The sequence below is a fragment of the Orcinus orca genome, chromosome 16 (assembly GCF_937001465.1).
Source record: "Orcinus orca chromosome 16, mOrcOrc1.1, whole genome shotgun sequence".
Taxonomy (NCBI): Eukaryota; Metazoa; Chordata; class Mammalia; order Artiodactyla; family Delphinidae; genus Orcinus; species Orcinus orca.
In genome coordinates, this window is record NC_064574.1 from 73,458,768 (window position 1) to 73,475,024 (window position 16,257).

The 16,257-nt window shown below is 41.4% G+C and overlaps 2 protein-coding genes across 8 annotated transcripts in view; both read left to right on the forward strand.

Moving 5' to 3' along the window:
• LOC101274335 (S-adenosyl-L-methionine-dependent tRNA 4-demethylwyosine synthase TYW1) overlaps positions 1-16,257 on the forward strand; it is a 451,923-nt gene that overhangs the window by 69,288 nt on the left and 366,378 nt on the right. The window lies entirely within an intron of this gene.
• Positions 1-16,257, forward strand: part of RABGEF1 (RAB guanine nucleotide exchange factor 1) — an 87,691-nt gene that overhangs the window by 21,311 nt on the left and 50,123 nt on the right. Inside the window, exon 1 of one of the 7 annotated variants that reach the window (XM_033426280.2) lies at positions 3,170-3,290. The exons of 5 other annotated variants lie outside the window; for them this stretch is intronic. The gene's annotated coding sequence lies outside the window, so the exon portion shown is untranslated. Of the gene's footprint in view, positions 1-3,169; positions 3,296-16,257 lie in introns of those variants that run through there. One more of the 7 variants, XM_033426281.2, reaches the window with a different exon arrangement.

A 16,257-nucleotide genomic window follows, 5' to 3' on the forward strand; every position in this document is an offset into this window, starting at 1 on the left:
TATGTAGAAAACCCTAAGGATTCCCCCCACCACACACACACACACAACCTGTTAGAAGCAATAGACGAATTGAGCAATGTAGTAGTACGGAATCAACACAGAAATCAGTTGCATTTCTAATAATGAACAATCCAAAGAGGAAATTAGGAAAAGAGTTCCACCTACAATATCATCAAAAAGAATAAAATACTTAGGAATTAATTAAGGAGGTGAAAGACTTGTACACTGAAAACAGCAAAACCATTGCTGAAAGAAATGAAAGACGATGTAAATAAATGGAAAGACATCTCATGTAAATTGGTTTGTTGTTGAATTTTAGGAGTTCTCTATATATTCTGGATAACAGTCCCTTATCACAGATAGGTGATCTGCAAATATTTTTTTCCTATTCTGTGAGTTGCCTTTATACTCTGTTGATTGTTGCCTTGGATGCACGAAAGTTTTTAATTTTGGTAAGTCCAATATGTCTATTTTTTTCTTTTATTACCTGTGCCTTTGGTGTCATATCTAAGAAATTATTGCCAAATCCAATGTTTTGAAGCTTTTCTCCCCCGTGCTTCCTTCTAAATTTTATCTTTTACATTTAGGTCTTTCATCCATTTTGAGTTAATTTTTTTACATGGTGTTGGGTAAGGGTCCAACTTCACTCCTTTGCATGTAAATTTTATATTATGTATATTTTACAATTAAAAATAAAGTTAAAAAATTAATACCCTTTGATTAGAAAAACACCCAGTAAACCAGGAATAGCAGGGAACTTCCTCAACATGATAAAGACCATGTATGAAAAACCCACTGGTAACATCATATCATGGTGAAAGACTGAAAGTTTTTTTCGCTAAGATTGGGAACAAGACAAGGATGTGTAGTTTAAGCACTTCTATTAGTATGTTTTCATTTCTCTCTGGTAGATTCATCTTACCTAACTTTTCTGCAGAATTTGACTCATCTGATCAATCCCTTGGCTTTCTCTCTCTCCTTAGCCTCCACATTACTCCTCTTTTATAGTTTTCCTCTTTTTTTTTTCTCTTTGATGGCTCTTTTTCTTTTGACACACTCCAGGATTTACTCTTAGCCCTCTTTTATCTTCACTTTTTCCAATGGGACTGATTTTTATAGGTTAATATGCAAAACAACACATAAATTGAAATAAAGAATAATACAGTGAGTAGCCATATACCTATCACCCAGCTCAAGAACTAAAACATTGCCTGTTCAGTTGACTGTACCTTTGGTGCCCCTTTCCAATAGCCTTTACTGCCACCCCTTCTCCCAGAGGGAAGTGTGGTAGTTTGTTGCATTAATGGCCCCAATGAGTCAGACTTTGTCCTCACTTTTGCTAGTCCCCTCCCACTTTGACTTTGGAGTTTGCCCCTTACCTTTTGATCTCTTCTCCTTTCTCTCCTCAGTTCACTGCTACAGCTACACAAGTTGGCATCAGGAGGGCCTTTGCACTTGCTGTTCCCTGTGCCTAGAACACTCTTGCCCAAATACTTGCATAGTATTGTAGTATAGCTAGCTCCCTAACCCTTTGCTCTGGTCATCTTCTCAGCCAGGGCTTTCCTGTCCACCCTAAAACATCAAACTTCTTGGTTGCACTGGCTATCCCTCTCCCTTGCATTATTCTTTTCCATAGCAATGGTCACTATCCTATGTACTTTTGTAAATAATTTATTGTTTGGTGGCTCCTCCACCTCTTCCCTAGAATGTAAGCTTCTCAGCTTAGGTACTTTTTTTTTTTTTTTTTTAATAGTCTGGTATCCTCAGCCTAGCATACATTAGGTACTGTAGGGGAGGGAAAATAATTTTCCCTCTGCTCTTCTGAGTTCTTGGCTGAAACCCTTATAATAAAAGAGTAACAAAGAGGAAAACAAATAGAGATTTGTTAACATGTATACCTCACATATACATAGGAGATACCCAGGGAAAAGGCTTAGAATGCCAACTTAAATACCATTTTCTGGTGAAGACAAACAAGGAAAGGTGTCTGTTGGGGGGGTGGGGTGGGGGGAGGGTGGAGACCAGTTATGGAGGTGACCAGGGAAAGAAAACTAAACAAGCTAAGAAGTTTGTTATACAGGTTTAAGTCAGTGTCTTCTCCACTGATGAGTCTCTAGTGATTTATTAGAGTTGTCCTTTTCTTCCAGGTACAGAGGGGGAGACACTTTTACAAATAGCGATTTCCTTCCTAAATGTACGTTTCCCTTACAAAAGGTTAACTTCTAGTTTATTTTCAGGGCTTCTCTGTGTTTACTTTCTCAGAATAAGCCCTATATCAAAGAGGCATATTTTGGGGTGGCATATTCTGCTACCTTCCAGCGTTTAGGAATAATTTGAGGAACAAATCAATCTCCATTTTGCAAATAACGAGCAAAGACTGAGATATTAGGCAAACTGTCCAAAATCACAGAGGCAGCATTTAGCAAACCTGGGATTCCAACCCAGGGCTCCCTCCCAGACACTGTACTATAGTATTTTCTTTTCTGTCTCTTATTTATTTATTTATTTTCCAGTCGTGGCTGCGCTTTGTGCCATAGATGGCATCCAGAATACAGAGGCAGCTGCTGTCTCCAACATTCCTGAGATGGGAATCACGGAGAACTGGATTCCATTTATAACTCGACCATTAATACTGTGTGACACTGGCTAACGTATTTAACTTCTGGAACTCAGTTATGCTCGGCTGTAAAACCGGCTAATAGATCAGCCAATCTCTTTAAGTCCTGTAACTCAAGAACTTTTAAAATCCTAAAATCCGTGTGAAGCGATGGGATTCATTAGTTTCTCAGGCAGCCTCATTCCCTACGGGATGGAACCTCCACTGGCCCAAACACCGCTCTGCCGCAGCCTTTGCCACCGCCTCCCATTCCAAGCTAAGAATGGGCAGTGTCACCCTCAGGCTACTCCTAGTGGGATCCCGGTAGCAGGGGTTGAGGAAAAGACAAGGAAAACACCCGCTTCTCCGCTGGCTCCCGAACGCTCCAGGTCAGCGCCCCGGGGCCAGCGTCGAAGTCGCCTCCTTCCCTTCGCCCTACGGCTTTGTCGGTGCCGTCATCCACGCCAGCCTCGCACCCCCTCTCCACCAAGGTAGACTCGGACTGACACCCTCATCCTCCCGGCGGCGCGCAGAGGCCCAGGAAGTGACGTCCGTGCGTGCGTGGCGTGCGCGCGCGGCGCCGGGGGCGGGGCTGCGAGAGGGAGGGCCGGCGTGAGGGCGGGTTGTGACTAGCACCCGGACCTACTCCAGCGACGCGGAGAGAGCGGCGGTCTGGACGTCGGTGGAGCAGCAGGTGAGGTACGGGGCGGATGGACGGGGGCCCAGGGCGGCGTCGGGGCAGTGGGGCGGCGGCGCCGTACCGGTGACGGTTACTGGGTCATTGGTCCGGGCTGTACACCCGGTTGGGGCCGTCTCGCACCGGTGCCTCCTGCCGCCCTCCGGCTCAGCCCGGGGCCCGGCGGCGCGGCCCTGGCCGGTCCCAGGCCGTCGCCGGCCCCCCTCATCCTCTGCGTGCTCGGCCTGCCCGTTTCGGGCGCTCGTCGCCAACTTCTCCGAGGCCCGGCCCAGCTCCGACGGGCAGACACGTATCGTTTCCTGGCCGCCGCCTGCCACCCGTCCACCCATCGCGGGATGGCTGTGCTCCAGCCGGCTCCCTCCTCACTGTCCAGTCGGCGGAGTGCCGAGGGACACCTGTAGTGGTGACCGGGCAGGTCGTGCCCCGAGCCCCTCGGGGACCTGTCGCAGCCCGGCTTGGGCAGGGGCGCCGGGACCTCAGGGACCCGCGTCGGTCTCGGGGAGGGAAAGGTCCTGGAGGTGGGAGGATGCTCTCTTTCGCAGCGCGGGGACTGGAAGACTGGTCCTAACTTTCGCCCCGTGGTTGAGGGCGAAGTTGTGGGCCTGGGGTTAGGAGCAGAAGTCCCTGCTTCCGAATCGTCTCGGAGCAGAGCAGAGGTGATGCCCATCACGGAAGTTTAGTCGACAGGGTGGAAGGACTCAGGCGCTTCAGAGAATAGGTCAGAGCCTGCTGGTGGTGTCTCAGCGCTGGTGACCAAGCCCTGTGGTTGGGAAATGTGTCATTGGGCGCCGGGACTCGCCTAGCAGAGAGATTAGATGTGAAAATTTGTCAGGATGAGTTCACAGCATCACTGGGGAATAGTTTTTTTTTTTTTGTTTGTTTGTTTTGGGATCTGAAGAGTTTTGTTTGTTTGAGTTTAAAAAATAGTTGTACCTGTCTTCTCAGTAAATCTAAAACTGCAAAACAACCCCCCCCAAATCTATCAAGGTTACTAATTAAAATAGTTGTACCAAGAAAGCTTGCTGGAGTTGCAAGGAGATTTGATTTTACTTAATCCCTTTAATGATAAATAATGTTAATTTTAAGAGTTACTGGTTCTTAGGTGGAAGATTAAGGTGTTCAAGGATTTGAATTTTTATTGACCTTACAAGCAATCATTTTCTTCTCTCTAGAAGTTAGCCACTTCAGGAGAGAGGGACAGCGAGGATACTCGCCATGCAGTGTGGTGAGCCGCAGAGCCCAGAGGGGGGACACCCCAGGTGTCTTGAGGGACTGCAGGGCATGGAGGGTGGAGGAAGGTACCAGGGAATATTTCTGGAAGTGTCTTGAAGAATGAGTAACATTCAGCCTAACAAGGTGGGGTGAGAATTTTAGAGGTACTGGGAATGTGGACGTGGGGCAACTAAAGGAGAAGAGGCCAGCAACTCCCAGGAGGTGGTTTTTGAAAAGTGAAAAAATGCAGGCAGAGGCGGGTGGCAGATAGGGGCAGAGATGCAGGAGATTCTTGGGCGTTTCTCTGATTGTGACAGAACCAGGGAAGGGTTTTAAGGAGGGTTATTTGCCTGGTTAACATGGAATTTTGTTATTTGCCTGCTTAACACACGGGCTGCTATGTGGCTAATGAGGATTGTGCCCTGTATAGTGCTTGATTATGTGCTAGCTTGTATTTTAATCGTTTCTGCTTGTTAAATGTTTGAATTGATTTTTTTTTTTTTTTTTTTTTGCGGTACGCGGGCCTCTCACTGTTGTGACCTCTCCCGTTGCGGAGCACAGGCTCCAGACGCGACGTGCAGGCTCAGCGGCCATGGCTCACGGGCCTAGCCGCTCCGCGGCATGTGGGATCTTCCCGGACCGAGGCACGAACCCGTGTCCCCTGCATTGGCAGGCGGACTCTCAACCACTGCACCACCCGGGAAGCCCTGAATTGAATTTTATATTCATTTACTAATTGTTTGTATGAGAGTGTGTGACCCTGCTTATTTGTAAACTTCTATAAACAGGAATTCTGCTTTTATCTCTTTGCATCTCAATCCAAGTCAGGCATTCATGAGTGTTCCATCAGGACGATGAGAAATCATTGATTTCTGATGTTGATTTTCAGTGAAAAAAAGACTTGACCGGTACTTATTTTAATATCTATGTATAGAAGAACTAAGGTCTTGTTTCACTTACTCTTCTCAGTCTTTGGCTAGAGACATAGAATTTCTATGTTGACAATGTGAGTTTAATTTTTGGCACATGTGTTTATATTGGTTGCAAAGTAAACATCTCTAGCAGAGATGACCCATCCCTAAAATATAGGAGATACCTATGTGACATAACATACCTGTCTATTCTGTGAGGTAGAATAGAAATGCTCTTAAGTAGCTTCTTAACCCAGCAGTAAAGTTGTCACCCTAAAAAAAAGTTTCACAATAGAGGCCAAACATTTTGAAAGTCATATAAATGTTCATTTCTGTCATAAAGCATTGTAGGAACATAATGTATGTTGTTTCACATGACTGAAAGGCCTTGAAATAATCTAGACTATTGTTTGTTGAATAAACACTTAGGAGAAACAACAATTGACTCATCTTTATCCCACATAATATTATGTGGCTCTTATTTTATCTGTTTGTTATTTAGATAAAGCTCCTAAAATGCTTTAAGAAAAGGCTATACTTTATGGTGCTGCTTTCAAGTTACCCTGGGAGATTCCTGTTGTTGATGAAGTTACTGTTGTTGGGGTAGGCAGTGTAATTTTTATTGTGTAGTAAAACAGTTTTTCACGTCTCTGGTAGCATAGCTCACTTGTTTGTGGTCACTAGGAGGGTGAAGGACTATAATTATAATCAATTAATTAGATAAATTTGTAGTTAGAAGTTATGATCAGAATGCTAAGTATGAGTTCATGATAGGGTAAAATTTTACCCACTAAGAGAATATTAAGCTTTTTGTTTTGCTCAGATGACAGCAATAAGATTACTGAAATCCCTGAAGCAGGAATGTAGCAAGAGCATTTGGGGCTTTAAATTCTGTGCTGTCTCCCAGTAAGGAAAGCATCCCCTGTGCTAGGCACAGGGCAACTCAGAAGGAGCTGTACAAAAATTTTATAAATCATTTTTGAAGCTAGCCTATTCAGTTCTCATTCAGAATAAATACTCAAATGCAACTGCATTTGTGGTGATTTCATCTGTATTTTAAAAATAAAAATGACTTTTGGTGGATTTTTACATGGGATATATTTACAAGTTTCTGTGTGCTCCACAGTTAAAAATACATAATGAAAGTGTTTTATTTTGGTAGTTCCTCTGTTGTTAGAATTTCCTAATTTTAAATATAATGTTTGCTACAACACTTTCTTTTTTTCTTTTGGAGCACAAGAAAGATAATACCTCTAGAAATTGAACTCGTAACGTGTTTGTTAATGGAAGAAAATATCTTCCTATTGTGCTATACTGTTTTTTAAGTGGAGCATACCATTTACTTATATCACCTCTTGTTCCAGAAAGGATTCATAATGACTTACAAAGATACAAACAACATGCTTTTGGTAACAGACAGAAATAAAGGGGTGATGGATTTAGGACTGTGGGAGAAAAATTAAGATGGAAACAGAAATGAGATCTGTACACAAAGTAGTTGCACTGAAGTCTTAAGTATTTGTTAGAGGGCCACAAATTTGACTCTGCTTTTTAGTAGCCAGTTCAGAAAGAAATGTAATCAGTTACATGGTTCAGTGACCATAAGATAAAAGACCAGTTTCTCCTTTGGATTCCCAAAGATGCCTTGTATTGAGAAACTCCTCAACTACATCCTTAAGTATAAATACAGCATGCATTTCAGAGGGCTGTGTTGTGTTTTACTTTGTTTTTTAGTAAAATTCCTCATTGCCTCATTGTGTAGGGTGACGATGTAAGATCAAAACATAATTCAATAAAAACAGTTCTGGTGTTGGCAAAATAATGTGGACTAAGCACTTAGCTCTGTAGACTGATTTAATTTAAGGATCTGTTTTACATTATCTAGATAAGTAGATGGGGATTACACATTTTTCAAGTTACCTTTCATAAATGTTTTGTTTCTCAGTGGAGCTTTTGTTATTAATTTATCAGCAGTGGTGTTTGTGTTGGTGCTTCCCAACAAGTTCCTTAAGTACATACATTTTTTCTGTTGTTGGTTAATCACAGAGCCATATTTTTAGCAGGCATGCTTTATCGTGGGGGGTATGAAAATGGAGGAGACTGACAAATATTTAAGTAAAAGTCACTTCACCTCCACACTCAGATGGGCTGAAGGAATAGCAGTGAATACCAAGATTCATTTCTGGAAGTAGGTTTGGGGTGTTAGCTCCAGCACAGAGAGCATTGGCTTGAAAAGTCCAGGCATGTAATTAATTAATTAATATTAATTATTTTATTTATTTATTTTTGGCTGTGTTGGGTCTTTGTTGCTGTGCATGGGCTTTCTCTAGTTGCGGTGAGCAGGGGCTGCTCTTAATTGCGGTGGCTTCTCTTATTGCGGAGCATGGGCTCTAGGTGCGCAGGCTTCAGTTGTTGTGGCACATGGGCTCAGTAGTTGTGGCTCGCGGGCTCTAGAGCTCAGGCTCGGTAGTTGTGGCGCACAGGCTTAGTTGCTCTACAGCATGTGAGATTTTCCCTGGCCAGGGCTTGAACCTGTGTCCCTTGCATTGGCAGGCGGATTCTTAACCACTGTGCCACCAGGGAAGCCCTGTAATTTATTTTTAAGAAGGGAACAAATCCACTCATCTTAGATGTAGTGTCTAGTAAATTAATGTATCTGTATTTTGCTCAAGCTAAATAAAAAGTTGACCTTTTAAGTAATTAGTTAGAACTTATCAAGTACTAGCATGGGCCAGGCATGCTAATAATAAGCTCTTTACATGCATTATCTCAATGTTGTCATCTTCCTTTATTCCCTTTCTTAAAAGAAAAATATGAAGAAATGTGGTTCGCAGCAGTAACTTGTTCCAGGTCATACAAGAGGTGATGGAGATTTGAACTCAGGTAGTCTGACAGACTCAGTGGTCTGCACATATGACTTTATACTGCTTGAGGTGGACTAGACTGGGCCCACAGATGGGGCTAGACCATACAGTTAATAGAGGTAAACCCACTGGCCAGTATTAGAACCCACCACTGCAGAAGGGCCTTGAACAGTTCTGAATCTTCCATCCAGAAGATGAGCTGAGAGCTACAAGTTCAGGGCATTTGGCCATAGTTTATAAAGCTGGGAAACATACATCTTCTAGGCATCTATCAGGGTTAGAAAAGTGGGAATATTATTTTATGTGTTTGTTTGCATCTGAAATGCATGTATTTTTTATTTCTATTTGTTACAAATTTGTCTCATCAGATCAGGAAAACCACAATGATATAGTTTTAAAGATAGTGTGCCATTCTGGAAAGAGAGGTCTATATTTATATTTTAGAGTAAAACTTTAGCTGGTGATCTCACTGCTGTGATTTGGGATGAATTTAGGTTATGCCTCTGTAGTGACATTGCTAGGTATATATGTTCTTAAATCTTATTCCATGTTTTATTAGGAATTGTATTGCATTAGAGTTGTACAGATAAGTAAACCATTATTTATTGTGAGTTTTCATATGAGACTATTCCAGGTTATGCCAGATTATTTTATTTTGAAGTATTGTAATATAGTTCCTACAGTATATTGTAAATTGTGACCTAGCCTACAAAACTAAAGAGTAGAGAACATCCTTATTCATCCTTAATTAGTAAACAGTGGGTGGAACTGTCCTTGCCTAAATATAGTTATGTAACATAGTGTTTCCTTAATTGCATTTCCACAGAGCTTTTGTCATTGTTAAATAGGTTCCTGAAAAATTAGGTAGGCTAGTGACTTGAGTTTTGAATAGGATATTATAAGAAGAATACAAATTAAAAATGTGAAAACAAACAAACAAAAAATAGGCCAATGAAACAGAATGTCTAAAATCCATTATAATTAGTGTCTCAGGAAGTATTATGCTTGGCTTTTACTTAGCAAATTGGATTATGTATTTGTGTAAATTAATTAGCCTTTGCAGTTGGGGTTGTAGTGTGATAAGTGTGTAGATTTCATTTGTGGTCTCAAATGTTGTATAGTTATGAATGGACACATCTTAAATATCATTTATAAGGAATAATCAGATGGCAAAGTATTTTTATACGACATGCTAGCTGCTGATACCTTTACAAAGCATCATGTGATGTTACCTGCCCCAGGAAATAGAGTGGCTGATGAGAGACAAAATTGAAATTAAGTCGTTTGAATATCAACTGTATGAAGTAGACACCACTTTCTCCCAAGAGCCTACTATCATTTTATTTTATTTTATTTTTTATTGGCGTATTGTTGATTTACAATGTTGTGTTAGTTTCAGGTGTACAGCAAAGTGAATCAGTTATACATATACATATATCCACTGTTTTTCAGATTCTTTTCCCATACAGCCCATGACAGAGTATTAAATAGAGTCCCCTGTGCTATACAGTAGGTCCTTATTAGTTATCTATTTTACATATAGTAGTGTGTATATGTCAATCCCAATCCCCCAATTTATCCCTCCCCCCGGTAACCATAAGTTTGTTTTCTACATCTGTGACTCTGTTTCTGTTTTGTAAATAAGTTCTTTTCAAGAGCCTACTTTTATTCTTGCACATATTTGAGAACAAATGGCAGGCAGATTTTCTTGTTGTTGTTACCCATAAGAGGTTGTAACCTATTTCCCTAAAGAAGAATTTTTGCCTTTTCAGTATGTTGGTCTAATAACTGACCCCCCCATATAAATAAATAAATAAATATATATATATATATATATATATAAATATATATATAATCTCAACTTATTTCTTACAAAATAATGCTTGAGAAATAAGTTGAGGTTCTTTTGAAGTTTAAAGTTCTTAGATTCTGACAGAAGAACTGACTAGGAGGTTGGATTTTAGTCCAATCACTTCCAGCTCCAAACACCACCAATAATGGTTATAATGGTGAGTCTGCCATTTAAGTAAATGTAATACAAAGATTTCAATTTCAGTCTTCAGTGAACGCTTCAGCTGTGTTTGGAGGAGAACAATCTGAGTACTGAAAAATACTTAAAAATTTTTTTTCTTTTTCTGAGGGTTTCATTTCAGGAAGTCTAGTTTTTATAGTCATGAATTTTAGTGGCTTTACCAAACTACCTAGTCTAGTAAACACTACATCACCCCAGAATATCTTCTGATCTTTATTAATGTGTATGTTTTTGTTGTCTAAATCTGTCTACCTGTTATTTCTTGATTTTAAAGTTTTAATATTTTGTGTAAGCATTTCAGAACTCACCATAAGGTACGTATGTGAGTTTTATTGTATTGCAAAGAAGTCCGGTATTTAAGCTCTATGTTACTGTGTAATTCTACCCTTCTTTGAGCTGCCATAGATTTCCTAAACAGAATTGGTTTCAGCCAGTGTATTCTTCTTAGCTCCCAGCGATGACTAATTTCTAACCAGTTGGCTCACATTAGAATTTTCTTGGTGGATTAACACTGTTATCCTTAATTCATTAGTAGTGCTTTTTGCCTTAAAGTCTACTTTGTGTGATACCAGTATAGCTCTACTTGCTTTCTCTTGATAAATGTTGCATGCTATATATATCTTTTTCCATCCTTATACTTTCCAACTTTCTTTGTCACTGAAAGCACCATGAAGTTAGATTTAGTTTTTTTTTCTTTAGTCTTTAAATTAGAATCATTAGTCCATTTAATGTAATTGTCACTATATTTGGTATTATATCTACCATCTTCTTTTTGACTCACCTGTTTTGTTCCTTTTTTTAACCTCTTTTTGGATTATTTATTATTCAATTATTATTTAATTTTTCCTCTCTAGTAACTTCTTAGTTATACATTCTTTTATTCTTTTGTGGTTACACTAGAGATTATAGCATACACCCTTGACTTCTTATAGTCTAATACAAATTATAACTTTTTTTTTTTGGCTGCACTGGGTCTTTGTTGCTGTGCGGGGGCTTTATCTAGTTGCAGTGAGCAAAGGCTGCTCTTCCCTGCGGTGCATGGGCTTCTCATTTCAGTGTCTTCTCTTTGTTGCGGAGCACAGGCTCTAGGCACGTGGGCTTCAGTAGTTGCAGCACGCGGGCTCAGTAGCTGTGGCTCACAGGTTCTAGAGTGCAGGTTCAGTAGCTGTGGTGCATTGGCTTAGTTGCTCTGCGGCATGTGGGATCTTCCCAGGCCAGGCCTTGAACCCGTGTCCCGTGTTGGCAGGCGGATTCTTAACCACTGCACCACCAGGGAGGCCCCAAATTATAACTTTTATCACTTCTTCAATAATGCTAGAACTTTATTTATTTTTTTAATTTTATTTTTTGGCCACGCCAGGAGGCATGTGGGATCTTAGTTCCCCCACCAGCGATCGAACCCAGGCCCCCTGCATTGGAAGTGCAGAGTCTTAACCACTGCCCTAGAACTTTAGATACTAACTCCATTTGTCTTTTTCCTGTATTTTTGTGTTACTCTGTTTTATCCATTTTAATTCGACATATATTTGAAGACCCATAAGAAATTATTGTTTTTGAATAATCAATATTCATGTATATTTCCTTACATATTTACTCTTTGCATTGCTCTTTATCCCTTCCTGTATTTTTGTTTCTGTTTGGGATAGGATAATTTCCTTTCCATCTGAAGAGTTCCCCTTCTAATACAAGCCTGCCAAGAATGAACTCTTTCATTTGTTGTTTGTCTGAAAAATATCTTTATTTTGCCTTCATTTTTAAAGGAAATAATCACTGAGCACCGCATTCTAGGTGGAAATTTATTTTCTTTCAGCACTTTTTTTTTTTTTTTTGCGGTACGCGGGCCTCTCACTGTTGTGGCCTCTCGCGTTGCAGAGCACAGGCTCCGGACGCTCAGGCTCAGCGGCCATGGCTCATGGGCCCAGCTGCTCCGCGGCGTGTGGGATCTTCCTGGACCGGGGCATGAACCCGTGTCCCCTGCATCGGCAGGCGGACTCTCAACCACTGCGCCACCAGGGAAGCCCTCTTTCAGCACTTTTAAGGTGTCATTCCATTGTCTTTTTTTTTAATTAATTAATTTATTTATCTTGGTTGCGTTGGGTCTTCGTTGCTGCGCGCGGGCTTTCTCTAGTTGTGGCGAGCGGGGGTTACTCTTCATTGCAGTGCACAGGTTTCTCACTCCTGTGGCTTCTCTTGTTGCGGAGCACAGGCTCTAGGCGCACGGACTTCAGTAGTTGTGGCACATGGGCTCAGTGGTTGTGGCTTGCAGGCTCTAGAGCGCAGGCTCAGTGGTTGTGGTGCACAGGCTTAGTTGCTCCGCGGCATATGGGATCTTCTCGGACCAGGGGCGGCATATGGGATCTTCCCGGACCAGGGCTAGAACCCGTGTCTCCTGCATTGGCAGGTGGATTCTTAACCACTGTGCCATCAGGGAAGTCTCTCCATTGTCTTTTGTCTTTTATTATTTCTTTTGAGAATTTAGCTGTTAGTTTTATTGTTGCTCTTAAGAAAGTAATGTGTCTTTTTTCCACTGGTTACTTTTTTTTTTTTTTTTTTTGCAGTACGTGGGCCTCTCACTGTTGTGGCCTCTCCCCTTGAGGAGCACAGGCTCCGGACATGCAGGCTCAGCGGCCATAGCTCACGGGCCCAGCCGCTCCGCGGCATGTGGGATCTTCCCAGACCGGGGCACGAACCTGTGTCCCCTGCATCGGCAGGCGGACTTTCAACCACTGCGCCACCAGGGAAGCCCATCCACTGGTTACTTTTAAGAGCTTTTTATTGTTTCTTTTGAGAATTTAGCTGTTAGTTTTATTGTTGCTCTTAAGAAAGTAATGTATCTTTTTTCCACTGGTTACATTTAAGAGTTTCTTTGTTTTTGAGGATCAGCCGTTTAATTATGCTATGTCTTTGTATGGTTTTCTTTGTCTTTATTCTGCTTGGGGTTCACAGAGTTTCTTAAATGTATGGGTTGTCTTCATCAATTTGGAAAACTTCATTCTTTCCTCTTAATATTACTTCTGACCTAATCACTCTCTCCTCTCCTTTTGGGACTCCAGTTACACACCTGGTAGACTTTTTCACAGTGTTCCTCATTCCCTTTTACATTCCCACCTGTCCTTGTATTTTCTGTTAGTTTTTATCTCTGCTTCAGTATGGTTATATTTTATTGACTTGGGTTCTAGTTACTAATCCTCTCTTCTACTGTGTCTGACCTGCTCTTAAGTCTACCCTTTGAATTCTTTTAGTTAATATACTTTTCAGATCTAGAATTTCAGTTTGATTCTTATAGATTCCAATTCTCAGTTGCAGTTCTTCTTTTTATATGTTGTTTCCTCTTACTTCCCCTGTTTTTTGAAATAGGAAATTTAAATAGCCATCATTATTTAAAAGTCTTTCTGTTAACTTCAGTGTCTGGATTATCTGAGCATCTGTTTCTATCTATTTTTTCCTTTTGGTTTTCAGTTATATGAATGCTGAGCGTTATGAATAAAATGAAGCTCCAGATGATGCTGTTCTTTTTCAGAGGAAATCCTCCCTCCCTTTTGCTAGCCAGGTAGAGTAGGGGCTCATCACCTAATCCTATTAGGGACTGAGTTGTTGGTTGAGGTTGTGTTGCTGGTTTGGTAAGGCAGTGTTTCCCTCTAGTTTGGCTTTAATGCTAGCAAGTAGCCAGGCATCCAGGGCTTCCAACTGATAGTTTTGTGAATTCACAGGGGTCCCTCCTCCTTGTATCTTCTGTACTGTAATTTTTGTCTCCTGAGAACAATGAGATTGTTGAAAATTCTACTCTTGATTTTCAGAGGCTTTTAGTTTTGTTTTGAAGCCTTCTTTGTGCAACTGCAGAATTTAGTAAATGTCTTCAGCGGAAAGCCAGCCTTTCGTTAGGCCCAGTTCTTCAACTCTCCTCTTTCACTGGGATCTTGACTCCTTGAGTCTTGCTTTTCACCTCTTCCAAAAGCTCTCATGGTTCCTCTGCTGAAGGGAAGTCTGGATTATCGGCTTTTTGCCCCAGAATCGGCAAATGCACTTGGGGGAAAAGTGGCTGCAGAATGTCATTTTGTTTCTCTACAGTTCCTCTCTTTTTCCAGAACCTAGACCCTTCTAGTCTTGGTTGCTTCAGCTGCTTTCTCATGCCTTTAAACATTGATTTTTAAAATGTATCTGGCAGGCTTCCCTGGTGGCGCAGTGGTTGAGCGTCCGCCTGCCGATGCAGGGGACACGGGTTCGTGCCCCGGTCCGGGAAGATCCCACATGCCGCGGAGTGGCTAGGCCTGTGAGCCATGGCCGCTGAGCCTGCGCGTCCGGAGCCTGTGCTCCGCAATGGGAGAGGCCATGGCAGTGAGAGGCCCGCGTACCACAAAAAAAAAAAAAAAAAAATGTATCTGGCTTTCCTAATTCTCAGCAGGAGTGTTGGTGTGCCTCAAGCTACTCAGTCATATTCAGAAAAGAGAGTTTCCTGCTAGGAATGAAGTTATAAGAAGAAATTAATCTTTTAGTAATTGTGGTGCTTACTTTATAGCAGTGGTTCTCAAAGAGTAGCTCCTAGCTGCATCACCTGGAAACCTGTTAGAAATGCAAATTCTCAGGTCTTACCTACCCCAGACCTCCTGTATCAGCAAGTCTGGGTTGGGGCCCCATACTGTGTATTTTAACAAGTCTTCCAGGTGACACTTATGCATGCTAAAATTTGAGAACCACGGCTTTATAAGCTAGTCATTTAGCTGTTTAAGTTTCTTTCCCTACCTCCTACGCCCCAGAGAGTATATAAGGGTGTTAAAACCAAAACTTAGCTGAGTAAATTTGAAGAGCTAATTGGCTTTATCAAGTGATTCATGAATCAGGCAGCATCTCATTTGGCAAACAGAGATACTCTGAGGGGTTACACAACATGGAAGACTTTTATAGGGAGGAGGGGGGACAGGAAAGGAAGTCATCAGCAAGGAAAAAATGAAAGTTCATTGGAAGCAAGTAAAAGTTCAGGTGACGCCAGCTTCTCATTGGCTGAACTATGGCATTTTCTGTTGGCTAGGCTGGTTGCTGGGAAAGAAGGAAGTCTTTCTCTTGTTGACGTAGTAAAGTAGTGTACTTCCTGTTTGGGAGTGCAAGGTACATCTTTTCCTGTTGGAGTCAGTAACTGACCTCTTTCTCTTTGGGTAATTGATGGCTTCCTGTTTGGGGTAACTGACGTAGAGGATGATGAGTGTAGTGGTAGGGCGTGAGAGCTCCCTTTACAGGCCTTCCCATCACCAGTTCTAGTCGAGATTTTCTTTTTTTAATTTTCACAAGGGACAAAAGTGAAAGAAAACTGTCTCTGCAGGTACTTTGTCAGTCTCCTGAATAAATCATTTAATACATTTAGAAGATACCTATTGAGTATGCATTCTGTTCCTGGCACTGTGTTGTCTACGAACATGGAGTGGACAAGTAAGCAAGTAATTGTAATAAAACATGAGTATTATAATAGCTGTATTTATAAAATGCTATAGAAGCCAGAGAGATGGAATTATTCTGAGGGTGGGGAAGGGGCATTTGACGTTATTTGAATAGGTGGGAATTGAAGGCAGACAAACAGAAGTGTATTCTAGGCTTGTTCATACATAAGATGACCATGTACTTTATTATCGAAAACAGGTCACTTTTGAGAACAAAAGGGATGCTTTTATACCAGGACAACAGGCATAAGCCAGGACTGTTCTCATTAACTGAGATATATGATCCTCCTATTTGTAAAGAGCAAGTAATGCTGTGAATCCACAGTTCTGTCAACTGGTGGAAAACTCATTTCTTTAAATTATTTCTAGAATTTATCACAATTCTTGTTGGATGGTTTATTGTTTCCTAGGGCTGCTGTAACAAATTACCACAAACTAGGTTCTTAAAACAACAGAAATTAATTTTTTTGGAGTTCTGGAGGCTAGAAGTCTGAAATCAAGGTGTCAGCAGGGCCA